This window comes from Manacus candei, unplaced genomic scaffold, assembly GCF_025592945.1.
Source record: "Manacus candei isolate 608988 ecotype Guabito, Panama unplaced genomic scaffold, ASM2559294v1 h1tg000019l, whole genome shotgun sequence".
Lineage (NCBI taxonomy): Eukaryota > Metazoa > Chordata > Aves > Passeriformes > Pipridae > Manacus > Manacus candei.
In genome coordinates this window covers 7,509,579-7,525,355 of record NW_026138067.1, presented here as the reverse complement: position 1 = coordinate 7,525,355, position 15,777 = coordinate 7,509,579, and the positions used below count along the sequence as shown (strand labels likewise).

Genomic DNA, 15,777 nt, shown 5'->3' with positions numbered 1-15,777 from the left:
ATCACAGTAATTGAGATTTTCTGATTTTATCTCTTGTGCTTTTTCTTAGCAGTTATATAAATACAGCCCTTCTTTGTAAAGTTATCCCACGTGGTCTTTTTCATATATATCCCTTCATGTAGTCAAAGATTTTCCTCTAATTTTCCTCTACAATAGTGTGAACCTGTTCAGAATTAGATTATATTGGTTTTGTGTAGTTCAAGCAGTCTGAACTAATTTAGCTTCTCTTTAGGAATGATATAATATTCTAAGACATCATTTGCTTCTATCAAATAAAAAGGATCTATTTCGGACTTTTATTGATATCTTATCCTATAAGTCGCGAAACAAGATAGGATTTAGACTTGCTCTGCTTCTATGAACCATTTATCCAAGTAACTATCTTAGGCCCCCTTCAGTAGTTATCATATCACACCAAATATTGAATATTGAGTGATAGAAGCTGATGGATGTTCTCTATATTACTGGGATATGTGACAGTGTTTGGGCTTCAAGGCAATAACACCACTGATTTAATTCCTTGATTGTTCAGAAAAGGTGCATGGTGTCTGTTGGACCACATCCCATCTCCTTCCTGGTGTTTCTTCCAATGGAAAGTGGTTTGTGTGGTGGGGGATACAATAGTACTTGATCTTACTTGAAGTGGTTGAACTTAATATGCATTCTCTCAGCCTGTACTTCAGATGCAGCTTTCCAGATTTGTTAAGATCTTCTCTGTGTTCATTTCTAATAATTTCATCCTAATATAATAACAGTAATAATATGTCTCTGGGGCTGCTTTTATTTTCAGTGCATTTAGTTCTTATTGGAAAAGAAACTGGAAAATTGTTGAATCTTTTAAGTTAAAGAAAGTACTGATTGCCAGCTTCTGAGCTGGACAGGATTCCAGGCCACCAGTCAGTACTACCACTGGAGCCCTCACAATTTATTGACTGTTCCAGTTTCAGGAGGCTGTTCAGATATGCTCTGACTCTAAGATGAGATCCTTACTTGGAAAGGATGCACGTGGAATAATCTCTGCAAGGATGAGTGACAGCAGTGCTGGATTACAAGAATCACCTGAAAACAAGGCAGTCATTGTCTTTGATGCAGTTTCATGCTGGTACTTTCAGCTTACATGGAAGTACTTCAATTCCTATTCCAGACACCAACACAGGAAATAGGTTAAGTCAGAGATAAAGTAGCCATAAATCTTTTGAAAGGAGGAAGTATACAACTTCATCCATCCATAAATTGCTACAAAGTCAGTGCTACTACAGCAATAGGGGTACTAATTTTTCCTCCTTGTTCTTTTGGCTCTATTTCCACTGGCATTCAATCTCCACTCTGGAAAACAAAGTTACACTTTCCTCAGTATCTAAACCAATAGGTAATAAATACAAAAGCTTTTCTGCAGATTTACTGTTATGCATGATTGGTTATACCACCTTCTTGTTTAGGGGCATATGTGCTTAACAGTATTCTTCAGTTTTGTTATTAATCTTTCACTGTGCAGTGTATTTTGCACCTTTGAACTCATTTCTGACTATGAAACCTCTTGAGCCATTTCAGTTTTGTACATTCAGTAGTAATCGGAATAAATTCAGAGGAAACCGCTTAAGTTCATCCTCCCATCCTTTTCTTATCAGTACCTACTACATCTGTTCTGCCCCATTTTGCAATGAATTTTCTGTTATACTGCTTGTTGCTTATTGGAAAAAAATTGAAGTGAAACAATGAATAATTTCTATAACAGCAGGTAAGATCACACTGAAGCAAACTTCAACCCTGAAGCAAGTTTCAACCATTTTTCATATTTCCTTGCATGAGGAGGGAATATAAAACACTATTAAGAGTTTTGATCTCTAGAGGAGAATATAATTTAAAAAACTATTGCTTGCCATCTGCAAATCTAAAACCCTTTTAGAAGGGGGGTTTTCCACGAGCTTACTTTCTAAGACATGGTTTCTGGCACTTATTAGGCAGTCATTAGCAATAATGAAATCCAAGTAAATTGTTAGTTCATGTGCTAACTTGGCTATCAAATCTTCTTGATAATTTTCCAGTTTTCAGTTCTTGGATGAATGTACCTTTCCCAGTGACTGTCTCCATTTTTGCCAAATTAGGTGATGGAGTATTAGATTCCCTATTCTCTAGCCTTTTAACGTGTCTAGTTTAATAATTCCCATGAAATTCACAGTATTTTTTCCACACTTGATAGCTCAACATTCACTATCAACTTCTTAGGGGGGCTTCTTAGGGGTCAAGTCTATTGAGGGCTTCCTCAGACCTTTAAGATTACTTTCTTGCTTTCTGTCATCGGATAAAAACTCTCAATAGGTATTTGAAATTGCATGCCTTGGCCAGCTCACAACAATCTTTTTTCTAGCAGGTTTTTTTTTTTCCCTGCATGTCAGTATTTAATTGTACTGTCTGTCTTAATTGCTATAGTATTGCTATTTTCCTTTCACTGATGAAGGAAAGCTATCGCTTTTTTTTTTGTTATTTATAATGTCATGAGCTAGATTAGGATCACTTGTACATAGTAGACTTTGAGATGAATTTCTAAGTTTTATGGCAACAATCTCCTACCTTTCTGATCAGCAGCTGTTTTTTCATTTGATTTCTTTGAGGCAAGAATGATATTCAGTGGTAAATTCCACATTCTTTTAATTTCATGTTCCTGATTAACATCAGAGTCCAACAACAGTTCAGTGCTTAAAACAAGTCTGCTGCCAACTCGTTTCAGAAGTCATCAATAACATTCATGTGTGCCTGAAGAGCACAAAATCCAGAAGAGCTACAAAACCACTTCCATTTCTGGTGAGGTTTCTTCTTTTTCTATTCTCCTTAAAGCTGTTTTGTCAAATTGATGGCTATCTCCATAGTACCAATGCTCTTCTATAGCTTAAATTCTTCACAGACCGAGCCAGACCACAGAGGTAGTCACCAGAACTTTCTCAGGAAGTATTTCTGGATGCAATTCTCGTGGGTATTTCTATCACGTTATCTGCAACGATCTGACTTTCCTTTGACTCTCAGTAAATTTTAGCTAGTATGTCAAGTTTTGACATCCGTGTCTTCTGCTTACTTAAAAAACAGCTGAAAACCTCTTTGAACTGTTTGACATATTTCCTACAGTTCACTTCTCTGAGTAAGCTCTAGTTTGGACATAGGTCCCACTCATTTTCTGGAAGACCTTCTTGTTTGTGACAGTCAGGCTGTTGGTGACCACATGCTTTCATCCCACTAGTCCTTGCAAGTCCTACATGCTTGAATTATACATAATAAGAGCTACCATTCCAACAAAGATTTTATTTCTTAGTGCCATTGTTCAGTTAATTCCAAAAATTTCCAGATGCTATATTTAATTTTTGTTTGCAAAGTGTTAAACTTCTGTTTTAGAATGTGGCCTCCTAATTCTTTTTACTCCATCTCTTGTGAGCCTTATTTTATTTTCTCTTGTGAAAGTTTCAGGTCCATTTTTCAGTTTTGTTATCATTCTTACTGCCCACCTTTCTTGCCTTTAAACTCTGACAGGTTTTTTGTTCCTAATTGCTTCAGTAGCAATACTAAGTTGTATATTTTTCTCATTCAAGATAGGTCTTCACCATTTTGTGAAGTTAATATTGTGTTTGACTTGAACAAAGAGACAAAACCTTGAGCTGTTGTACTGTTCCCTCTTAGAGCATTAATTGGTGATGGATATTTCTCTGTTGTAGTTTTACCCATTTAAAAATAGTGTTCAGGTTCTTTTTTTCTCCCCAAATACTTGAAGAATCAAACTACAGACAGAGCTCCAACCTCTTTCAGTCGTTAGATTATGATGTTTATCACATTCTTTTTGAGGGGGGAGGATGACTGCGTAAAAATGCACAAGGCACATTTTAGAATTTCTTTGTAAGCTTCTTGATTCTGGTTCCACTATTTTACTGCAAAATAACTTCAGATGTGGGTGGGTTTTTTTAAACAAAAATTACATAAACCATATGACTTGGCTGAGGAGAATGTTCTTGACAGAAAAAAATAAATTTGTTCATAATTTGGAAGCTCATATTGCGGAAGCAATATCTTCCATAATTCTCAGTTTTGTTAAAGCTAAATATTCTGAATTATTTTTTAATCCTTTTCTGTATTATAACTCTTTAAAGTATGTTATGCATTGTTATGGCCACAAAATCTTCACATTTCTTGCATAGGCAGCCATTGACAGCCATATTCCTCTGTTCTTTAAACGGGAACTCGAATAGTATCAAATAGTATCAAACAGGTGCTAAAGGTGGTAGTACCAATCTTTCTGCCACTATTCCACATTAAAAGCATTTGTAAAAAGTTCGTTTTTTGGATCTTTATTTATGTCAAACTTTTTCCTGAAAACTAAAGAAAAGAGATTACTGGAGATAAAAAGTATATTCCACTGCAAGCATATGATGCAGCTCCCTGGGTTCACAGGATATCAAGCATTGAAATCGCCACTGGAACTAGCTTCACCTAACTAGTGTTAGGGAGATTTAAGAAGATGCTGCTGTTGTTCACAGGAATTAAAACACTCATCAGCTTTTCAGTTAATGATTTGTAATTTTGACAGGAATTTAAAATTAGGAAACTTTTATCATCATGTGAAAAATCACAGAATCATAGAATCATAGAATCAACCAGGTTGGAAGGGACCTCTGAGATCCTCAAGTCCAACCCTTGATCCACTACCGTTATTGTTACTAAACCATGGCACCAAGTGCCTCATCCAGTCTCATCTTAAAAACCTCCAGGGATGGAGAATCCACCACCTCCCTGGGCAGCCCATTCCAATACCTGATTACCCTCTCTGTAAAGAATTTCTTCCTAATATCTAACCTAAACCTTCCATGGCACAACTTAAAGCCATGCCCTCTTGTCTTACTGATAGCCTGGGAGAAGAGACCAACCCCTACCTGGCTACAACCTCCTTTCAGGTAGTTGTAGAGAGTGATGTCTGAGCCTCCTCTTCTCCAGGCTAAACAACCCCATCTCCCACAGGTTCTCCCAACCTCTCCTCACAGTACTTGTGCTTGAGTCCCTTCACCAGCCTTGTTGCTCTTCTCTGGACCTGCTCCAGCACCTCAATATCCTTCCTGAACTGAGGGGCCCAGAACTGGACACAGTACTCCAGGTGAGACCTCACCAGCACTGAGTACAGGGGCAGAATCACTTCCCTGGTCCTGCTGACCACACTGTTCCTGATCCAGGCCAGGATGCCATTGGCCCTCTTGGCCACCTGGGCACACTGCTGGCTCATGTTCAGCTTCCTGTCAATCCAAACTCCCAGCTCCCTTTCTGCCTGGCTGCTCTTCAGTAACTCTGTCCCCAGCCTGTAGCACTGCAGGGGGTTGTTGTGACCAAAGTGGAGGACCTGGCACTTGACCTTGTTGAACCTCATCCCACTGGAATCAGACCATCTCTCCATCTTGTCCAGGTCCCTCTGTAGAGCCCTCCTGCCTTCCAGCTGATTGACACTCCCCCCCAACTAAGTGTCATCTGCAAATTTGCTGATGGTGGACTCAATCCCCTCATCTAAATCATTGATAAAGATATTAAACAGAACTGGGCCCAACACTGATCCCTGGAGGACACCACTAGTGACCGGCTGCCAACTGGATGCAGCACCGTTCACCACCACTCTCTGGGCCCGGCCATCCAGCCAGTTCCTAACCCAGCAGAGAGTGTCCCTGTCCAAGCCATGGGTTGCAGCTTTTTCAGGAGTATGCTGTGGGAGACGGTATCAAAGGCTTTGCTGAAGACCAGGTAGACCACATCCACAGCCTTCCCCTCATCCACCAGGTGGGTCACCTGATCATAAAAGGAGATCAGGTTGGTCAGACAGGACTTGCCCTTCCTAAACCCGTGCTGACCGGGTCTGATGCCTTGTCCATCCTGTAGGTGCTGTGTGATTGCACCCAGGATGATCTGCTCCATAAGTTTACCAGGCACTGAGGTCAGGCTGATGGGTCTGTAGTTTCCCAGGTCCTCCTTCCGGCCCTTTTTGTGGATTGGTGTGACATTTGCCAATCCATTTGCTCCCCAGTGAGCCAGGACTGTTGGTAGATGATGGAGAGCAGCTTGGTGAGCTCTTCCACCAGCTCCCTCATCACCCTTGGGTGGATCCCATCTGGTCCCATAGACTTGTGGGGATCCAAGTGGCTCAGCAGGTCACTAACTGTTTCCTCCTGGATTACAGGGGGGCTATTCAGATTGTTATCTCTGTCTACAAAATTGTACACATGTATACTAGACAGAGATTCCTCGCTACAACAGGCCAGTAGTGGTTTTATCACAGTAAGAGGTTTCTTCCATTGATTTTGGAATGAACTATATTCTAGTAATTTAGTTTTAGGTCACAAAGAGTAACAGAAAGAAATAAAGGCAAAGTAACAAAATATTACACCTAATGTACATATGGTCAGATATGTAAACCTTAAAGTATTATTGTTGGTTGATCTTACATGGACATAAATTTTCACTTTCACTGTTATTAGTCCTGAATTTTTTGGCTATGAAGGATCACTCCAAGTGCAAACATATGAAGCTGCTCTTCATAGATCGCTCATTATATTTTATAATAAGAACTCATGTCTTCCTTCTAATGAGAACTTTAGTGTTTGACTGGTTTGCACAGGAGCCATCCAGTGGATGGGGATCCTTCTCTTATGTGACTCATTCCTTCTTTCTCAACTACTAGGTCATACCTGTACTAGCACACTGAACAGGGCCATGGCCTGTGTGTGTGAACAGTTTTGTGACACAAGATCCTCATCACAAAATTTTAGTGGAGTTTTGGTATTACCCAAATGACATCCACATATAATGCCCAACCAGTGATGGGTAATGGGCCATTCCAAATGGCAGTTGGCACAGGACTGCTTTGGTTTTAGACCTGTTAGCATAGGAGCTTTTCTTGTTTGCTTTCTTATGCTTAGCAGAGCAGTAAAGGTTGTTCAGGGCATTCTTCACAGCTTCTTCTTCCCCTTGTGGCTTAGTGAAACACTTGTCAGGGAAAGGATTATTGGTTCAAAGAACTTAGAGAGACATTATTATTAGTACTACATCCATACATCTAGCTAGTAGCTGAAGATGAATCTCATGATTTCTTCAGCAGGAACAGCTTCATGTTTTTTCCCTGCAAGTAATGTGAAGTAGTCTGTAAAGTGCCTTGCAATATCAGCATGGTCTCTCTTGCAAAAGTGAAGGATTTGAAAATAGGATTGATTTGTGAGAAAGGCAAAAACTAGAGAATGCATGTCCTTGGAAAAGACAGAAGTTACATTGCTTCTGTAGTGTAAGCAAACCAGTCAGGCTGGGAATGGTAGTGATGTTGAATTAATGTGTTGACCGAATAACTTATTAGAGTGAGTTATGAGTTCAAGGAGATAAAAACCCCACACTTAAGACATGTATAATTCTATAACATATAATAACAAATACATTTCTTATTATAGTATGCTTCAAAATTGTAACTTTTTTACATCTGAAAAAAATCGTTTACTTCAAGGGACTAGGGTAAATGATATGGAAGTAATTTGTTTCTTTCACACATTTACCAAGTTATTTGGATATAAGGAAATGATTTTTGGTGAGTGGAATGTGTATTAAGATATTATGTGAGTAACGCCTTTCAATAGAGACCCACCCCTTCATGATAAAGAATGGTATGTCATGCTAGTTTAATAAACAGGCACTTCTGACTGAAACTGTTACTCAGATAATTGTCACTTTCATCAGTTCTATAAAAATAGTCAGCGTGTTCTCTGCTTCTCCTGAGATCTAAATCCAGCATGTCCAGTAGAGATAGGTACGATATTGAGGTGGTGAAAAACTGTATTCAGTTTTATGAAAATATCCTCATGAAACTCTTCTGGTCCTGACCAAGGCTTAATCTACAGTGTGCATTTCAACAAAATGATCCCAGGGAGCAAGAATGAAACAATATTTTGTTCAGAGAGGGTTGGATCACTAGACTGGGCAACAGAGATCTTACTGCACAAGGAGGCATCTTTTTCATTTTGGAGAATACACTTGGATGTAAAATTAAACAAAATTTTTTGTTGGAGCACAGTTGTGTTTTAAATGTGTTACACTCAGCACAGCCTTTCCCATGAAAGTATTACTGATTAACATCAGTTTCAAGTGTTGTGTTGACACATGGCTACATACTTGTGCCTACTTTGCCACCAATGCTTCAATTTAACACCATTAATTTTATGCTGATAAGACTCATGTAGTCTTTCAAAGACTGTTACATAGTAAGTTTTGTGTAATGATATCAAGATTTAGCCTAGTTATACTAACAGCCTGTTGAGCAGCAGAGCACCATGAGAAAGATTAATGTCATTAAAGAATCTTTCTAACCAAAAGATGGAAACACTGTTTTAGAAGAGCCAGGTGAGATTCTGTGAGGTTGTTTTTAAGATTTGTGACTTGAAAATTTAGTAGAATTGTAGCAGAGTTCTTCCCAAATGAAAGTTGTGTGCTCTCATCATGTAAGAGCATTCTCCACAGGGAGGAGCATCTCCTGTCTGATCTGCTCCATTTGGAACTCATTGGAGCAACTCTTCACTTTGGGGCTCATGTTGAATTAGAACTGTAACTTTTTGACTCTGTCATCAGTCATCTTTTATTCTTGTTTAAGGGTTTAGTGTAGCAGTTGAACCAAAGCAAAAGATTCAAGGGCAACCCATAAGTTTGATGCTTGTTCTATTTAGACAGATTATGGGACTTAAATTCAAGTCACTGCTCAAACTCACATACAGGCTCTTGATCTTTCCTTCAGGATCTGTGCTCTTAGTCATGCTCATCTTTGCTATTTGAGATTAATCAGTGTATTGGGAAAAGAGAATTAGGTCCTACCTCTCCAAAGTATTTCTTTTTTGCATGAAATGAAACAAAAATACTCTTTTTAAAGACTTTTTTATTTCATTTTAAATTTTTAGCCCTAAGACATACCATTTATTTCTTTGCAAATACTAAAAGAGTTATCTTAAGCTTAAATAATTTTAAGCTCAAATTTTTTCTTTCTTAGATGATATGGAAAAATTTAGTTTCCTTTTCTTTAAAATATATCTATCTCCCTGGCATGCTCTTATTGGGAGCCCCACTAAGTGTCTGTACATTCCTAGAATCCCCTTGTCCTAGAGTGAGAAAGATTGTCTCAATAAGAAAGTCTCCTATTTTCAGATGTACTAGTTGTTTTACATGTAGGATATGTATGGAGAAAACTGAGCTCTTTTGGGCTCATTGCCTAACCAGAGGTAACCTTTGTGCAAGGTTTGCACTTCAAATATGCTTTCTGTCACTGTGATTCTTCTTCATCAGGAATTTTGCTGCTACTGATACTGTGTGTGTTTGAGAAGGAAAAAATAAAAAGTGAACATAATTTCTGTATGTCTACTAATATATTTGGTCTAGAATGAAGTGCAACAGCCTGAATTGATGCAGGTTATGAACAAGGTTTTGAGGCACTTTTCAAACTTCGAATAATTAGACAGACATCTAGCTCTTCATTTAAACTGACAATAGCTTAGTTTTTGTTTAGTTTAGTTTTTGTTTTAGTCTTTTTAGAAGGTACCTCTGGCTTTAATCTAAACATTTTTTTAAAACTTGTCAACAAACGTTTGTTAGCATTTTCTAGTAAAAAAAAAAAATCTGAATATTTAGCATTGTTTTCCCATACTCTTTTAAGTTAACATTATTTAACACATTTGTCATCTGAGGAAATTGAAATAATTTCTGTAGACCATATCTTTATTTCGAATAACATAATGAATAATTCAGTGTGAAGGAAATGAAATTATACAAGTATACAAAAATGTATACAAACCTTTTCTAGAAATTGTCTTAAAGAAAATCCATTCCACATTCTCAGTTAAGGCAAAGGGAACTGAATATTCTTTATGGCTTCTGGAAAGTCATTGTTACTGCAAAACATTGAATTATTATCTACTTTATTCAGTGAATTGTCTGACAGAAGATGAACCCATAGGATATATTGACTGTGTCTGGTTTCAATTTTGTTTTGTCTATAAAAAGTCAAAGTTTCCTGTGAGCTTTATCAGACAAAATAAATAAAATAAGAGAGATAATTGTTTAATGAATCTGGAGCAGCATGATTCAAGCAGAATACTCTTACAGATTTTGCCAAAGCTAATAAAATTCTTTTGCACCCTGCTTATTATTTTTGAATAAGAATCAACTTTGTAAATTCTTAAGAGCATTGAATTCTGTTTCTTTGTTTTTCATGACTGCTTTAGAAGTTTTGATTCTGGTAATCACCATGCAATTGGAAATGAGCTGATGTAGAACTCAGATGTCATCTAGAGTAAATATTGTACAATCATGTATTTTTGTCCTTGATTCCTGGTTTGAAGTACTCTAATCCATACAAAGGATAACAAATTATGTTTATATATTTTATTCTTTTTTTTTTTTTTTTCACAAAAGTTGGGTACTATGTCAGAATTTACAGAATCTACTATATACTTATAAAGAACCAGAAAACACCTTTGCTTCATCGTGGCACATAAGTAGTTTTAAAATTGTCAGTAAGGTTCTATATTATGGGGTTTTTTTTCTCTGAAAATAAATGTTATCACATCTACAAGAACAACCTACTCTAAATATAGTACAAAACATCACCTTATTATTCTTCAATGAAAAAGCCTAGGGGAAAAAAATTACTAATTTTTGGTGATTTTTATATCGCGTTTCAGATCAACATTTGCCAAAATATGATCTTAATGCAATTTTCAGCAGGAAAAATATAAATGTTTTCTCTTTATGAAGAATAATATGAAACATTATAATAATCCATGTTAGGTCAGCACGAAGATTTGTGTATTCTATTTGTGACTAGTAGTGGACACTTAAGAGAGCATATTATTATAATGCAAGCATATTTCCCTGCTATATTGTCCTAGCTTCCATAGAGTGCTAATGAGGAAAATGAAGGAGAATTCTGAGAACTTCTGGAAATTTCTGATCTTTCCCTATTGCACTAAACACTCTTTTGGGAACTTAAAGCCTCTGATTTTCCAATCATCCCAAAATATTATGCAAACTTCTAGGGAAAAGCAAAATCGAGTATTTTTGGAAAAAAATCTAAAGTTTAAAGAATTAATCTCTCTATTTGGAAACATATAATGAACAAAATATAGAAAGATAATGAAAAAATAGTGTCTCTTAGTAATTTGAAATACAATTTTGGAACAGTGCTTACAACACACTGGGTTTCAGAGGGACTTAAAATATAGTTAATAGCAAACGCATTCATGAAATACAGATGTTCCTTTTCCTAGTGGATTGATAGCTGAGGCTAACTTGGATCACCTCATGTACTTCCTTGAGGTTAGGCACAAAACTTTAACACAAATAATTTTGGAAGTATTTACTATAGTGATATGAGTGCAAAAACCAACAAGTGTGTTGACAGTGTATATGTGTACTGGGAAGTAAACACATTTAATGACAGCTTTGGGTCTGCAATAGGTGACTTCTAAGGTTAAATTTTACGATTTAACTCTGTGCCCTAGGGCATTCTCAAAACCAAACTTCTTGTCCAAAGATGACAAGCATGGTCTTAGGCAAGGCTGTGGGCATCTTATCACTTGGGGTCCCACAAATTTGAGCAGAAGTATAAACTTAAGTGGTATAGTATAAACTAAAATGCTTGGATTTCATTACTGAATTTTAATTAATGAACGATTACTGAATTCTCTCATTAACAGCAGAATTAATGATGTCTGCTTTTCTGTGGATTTTTGTCCTGTGTCCCACATGGAACTCTCATTCTTATTACTAATAGTCTCCTGAATCCCTATTATTTTCTAAGATTCTCTGTGGCAGAAGCTAAAGTTCCCCTTTTATGTCCCTGAAATCTCTCCCAGATGTCTAAGGATCCTCTGAGGCAATACATGCTCAGCATCTGCACTTGACCAGCTGCTCTGCATGTCCTTATAGGCAATTGGAATAGGCAACTGCTGAGCTTCTGCTTCAGCCTTTCTCCCATCACAGACACCAGTTCTACTGAAACCTTGTTGAAGTTCAGGTTTGTGTAATTTTAACCCAACCTCAAAGGTGTTCAAAAAGTATTGCACAAAAAAGTTTTCTGGCTGAGAAAAGAAAAAAATATTTTGTGCTTGAAGACAAAATTCTACAATGTACTTTGAAAGCTAAAGATCTTGAAGGTAAATCAGAAGAACCAAGCACAACCACTTTCTTTGGCACCCTCTGTGTTAGAAATGGAAATGCAAAATTAAATAATTTTTTTTGAGGGGGGTTGGCTAATATTTCATCATTCTGTTCTGCAAACAAAAGCTTACATATCTCATCAAAGTATTAGTGTTCTTGTAGTAGAGACAATCTAAGTAAGATATAAAAAAGGAGAGCTCTGTTGTTATTAAGTCAGCCAAAGTATCTGGAAAAAAACAGCACGCATGCAAGTCTTTCTTCAGCTCTGAAATATAGGCAGTAAACTGCAGACTAAATACAGGTTGGAAACAGTTGAGTTTGGCATAATAAAATTATACCTGAAGAAATTGTTGCCAACTCTGTGCCTACAGAAATGTACTGCTTCTCTCTGGTTTAGATCTATGAAAGATTTGAGTGCCTGTTTGTTTGTTTATTTCTTTCCATCCATATTAGGTGTTTAATAAAGTACATTACTTCTCCTTAGGAACATTCCTTTCTTAGAGCTATGTTTTATATCCCACTTACTTCCTTGGTTGCATTTCTAATCTGAGTTTCGATATTGTAGCCCCTTACAGTAAGATTCATTTTTCCATAACTAGTGTGATGGCTTTCCTCAGAATTTTTAATACTCCTTTGTATATTCCTTCTGTTCTGTATTGCTGAAGCTTCATTTCCTCGGGTCAGGAGAGCAAGCCACCTAGTGAAAGATTTTCATCTTAGTATAATAACAGGTGTGAAAAGGGAGATGGAAATGTAAATACAAAGAATAAAAATTGTTATTTCAGAATAATTATATATGGTGTCTGGAGTTTCTATAGAATACATATGGGAACACATAATGTTAAAAAAGCTACATGTATTACATTCTGAATAGGCTGTAATCCAAATAAGATAAGACATATATAATTCAACAAAGCCACAGTTCAAAGGGGAGTCTCTTCAACTTTCCAGCACTGGGAAAAAGGGAGAGAGAATTTCCTGAAAATCTTCCTTTAAAGAAAGACAGTTGATGATGATGATGATAATTATATATCTTTTGTGAATAAAATCCATGTAGACTGCAAAGAAACTCACTTTGACTGATATATAAATGACTGTGTTACACTTCTACATTCTGCATTTTAGAGAAACAAACTTCCCATTAGGTAGTCAATGCAGAGCATATTTTGCCTTCCTCTGAAACAAGTGGCAGTTACCAGTGGTAACAGAAGATGTCAGAGACAAACCACTGACTCCTGTGGTATGACACTGCCAAAGATGCTAGAACAGGAGACACCATGTGTAACAGTCACAGGGTAGAGAGACAAGGCAAGAAGATGGAAAGAATCGAAGGAACAGATAGAAAATGGTGATAACTATAGAAGAGTATGTCAGCTGTAGGCAGGGTTTATACAGGTGAGGAATCAGCTCTTGTATTTTAAGAACAATGTGTGAAGCCAAATATGATTGCGACTGCCATCAAAGCAGTAGGTGAAAGATAACAGAAGCATCATAATGGGAAAGCTTGAGGAGCAGGAGCTCACACTGGAAGATGGATGTGTTCAAAGCAAGATATCACCAGTATTAGCTATGGCCAGTATTTACAGAGACTTATGTAGGAAATAGTCTTCTTGAGAAAGGGATATAATGAAATAACATAAAGGAAAAAGCCAACTAATAGTATCCTCCCATATTTCAGTTTGAGACTTCTCTGAGACTTGCCACAGATTACTGAATTTCAGTTCTTCCAGATTAAACACACTTTGTCCATAGGTATCACTTGATGGTCTTTGAACCAAAAAGCAGAGATGCTTATTCAAAACATAAACTAATGTACTCAGTGTAACCAAAAGGGGCATGTCTTAGCCTCTAGTATCAGTGAGTCACCAAATATTGTTATTAGCTTAGGTAGGGTAGCGAAAAAAAAATGACTCCTGAGTAAAGTACTTTCTGATGTAATTCCCTGGAGGAATAACAACAATAACAAAAATCCCTCTATTATTTATTTTTTGGTCCAGTCAAACCTCTAAGCTTCTAAATTTTTTAAATTAAATTTCTTTAGAAGTTTGAAGCTAATATACCTATGCGTTGCCTGAGTATTAACTGTGCTACCACATGGCCGCTGGGGAGGCAATGGACCCAACGAATCAGATCTGGAGCCAGAGCAATGCAATTATGAAAAAAGAGAGAGAGGATTCTACTTTCAATGCTTTCATCCCACGTTAGGAGTGACTGAAACAGTATATAGAGAAGACCAATGTCTTGCCAATGTGTCTCACAGCCACATTTCTCCTTATCTAACTTTTAGTCCCAAGGAAATCTCTTTACTTTAACCCTTTTAAAAATATGTACTTTCTGGAAATAATCCAATCTTTCATTTAATTTGATCAGGAAATTTCCACAAGGTCTTCTAAAATGCTCCTAGAATATCATTGTAAGCAAATCAGAAGATTTCTCATTCCATTTTTCCTATCTTAAGAAATATGAGTAAGAACAGTCATGTTGGACTAGTTCTTCACAAGTAAATATTATGGTTTAAAATAATTTCTACTGTTTAAAGAGAAAGAAAAGGAAAATGAGAAATGGAACTAGGAGTTCTCAGGTATGAACTAATACTTTATGAAGAAAAATAATTCTAATATATAGTAGATAAATTAATAACATTAAATGAATCTTTAATCTTAAAGTAGTAAAATATTCACTACAATTTAAACAACTTAAAACCTGGAAAATGCACAAAAACATAGGTCTAGGAATACATTTGGGGCCCCCTGGTGGTCTAGTGGTTAGGATGCAGCGCTCTCACTGCCGTGGCCCAGGTTCGATTCCCGGTCAGGGAACTCCTCTGGGCAGATGGAGCTCGTCAGCCCTGTAAGGCCATCCATCCAAGAGAAGGTCACTCTAAACAAACCTACGTCCTGAGGACCTCTCTACCACCGTCCAAGCTCACTCAGCCCTGGCAGATGAACCTTAGGATTAAAGGGTGGGCTCAGTTCAGCGCACACTGTGTCTCACCTAAAAAATCCACTGCGCAGGCTCGAAGGGTAAAGACCTTTCCCAAATCTTCGTTCGCGAAGACTGGCCATGATGAGGAATACATTTTGAAAATTGATTATACTTTTTCCTTCATTATTATTTTTCCATGTTTGAAAATTATATAGTTTGCCTATCTGGAAATAAGATCATCTGAATATATGAAATGTGAAGAGAGTTAAGTACCTTAAATATTCTACTGCTGTTTATTTTTCATTTTTAGAAAATAGAGTTACGATATCCTCTCCTGTGCTTTAGGACAGTGTATAGGAACAGGCACTGACCTGTCCAGTAGATCTTGTATACAGAAGGGAATTTTAAATTACAAACTTCCCTCCGTTAGTTGTGGCAGATACTTGACAGAAAAGGTATTGTCCATTCTCCTTTAAAGACTAAGACATGAGCTATCACCTACAGCTAGCTTGAATTTGGTTTATAATCTATGCTAATGTAAACTGTTTTTAATCTTTTATAATGTATAGAAATCTGTTTTGATTTGTCTTAATGATAACTAGGTTTGACACCATATGAAATGTATTATAGAATATAACTATGTCCAATATTCACACT

At 36.9% G+C, this 15,777-nt stretch overlaps 1 protein-coding gene across 1 annotated transcript in view; it reads left to right on the top strand.

Annotated features, from left to right (window-relative positions):
- Positions 1 to 15,777, top strand: part of ANGPT1 (angiopoietin 1) — a 159,368-nt gene that overhangs the window by 103,251 nt on the left and 40,340 nt on the right. The gene's annotated exons all lie outside the window — the stretch shown is intronic.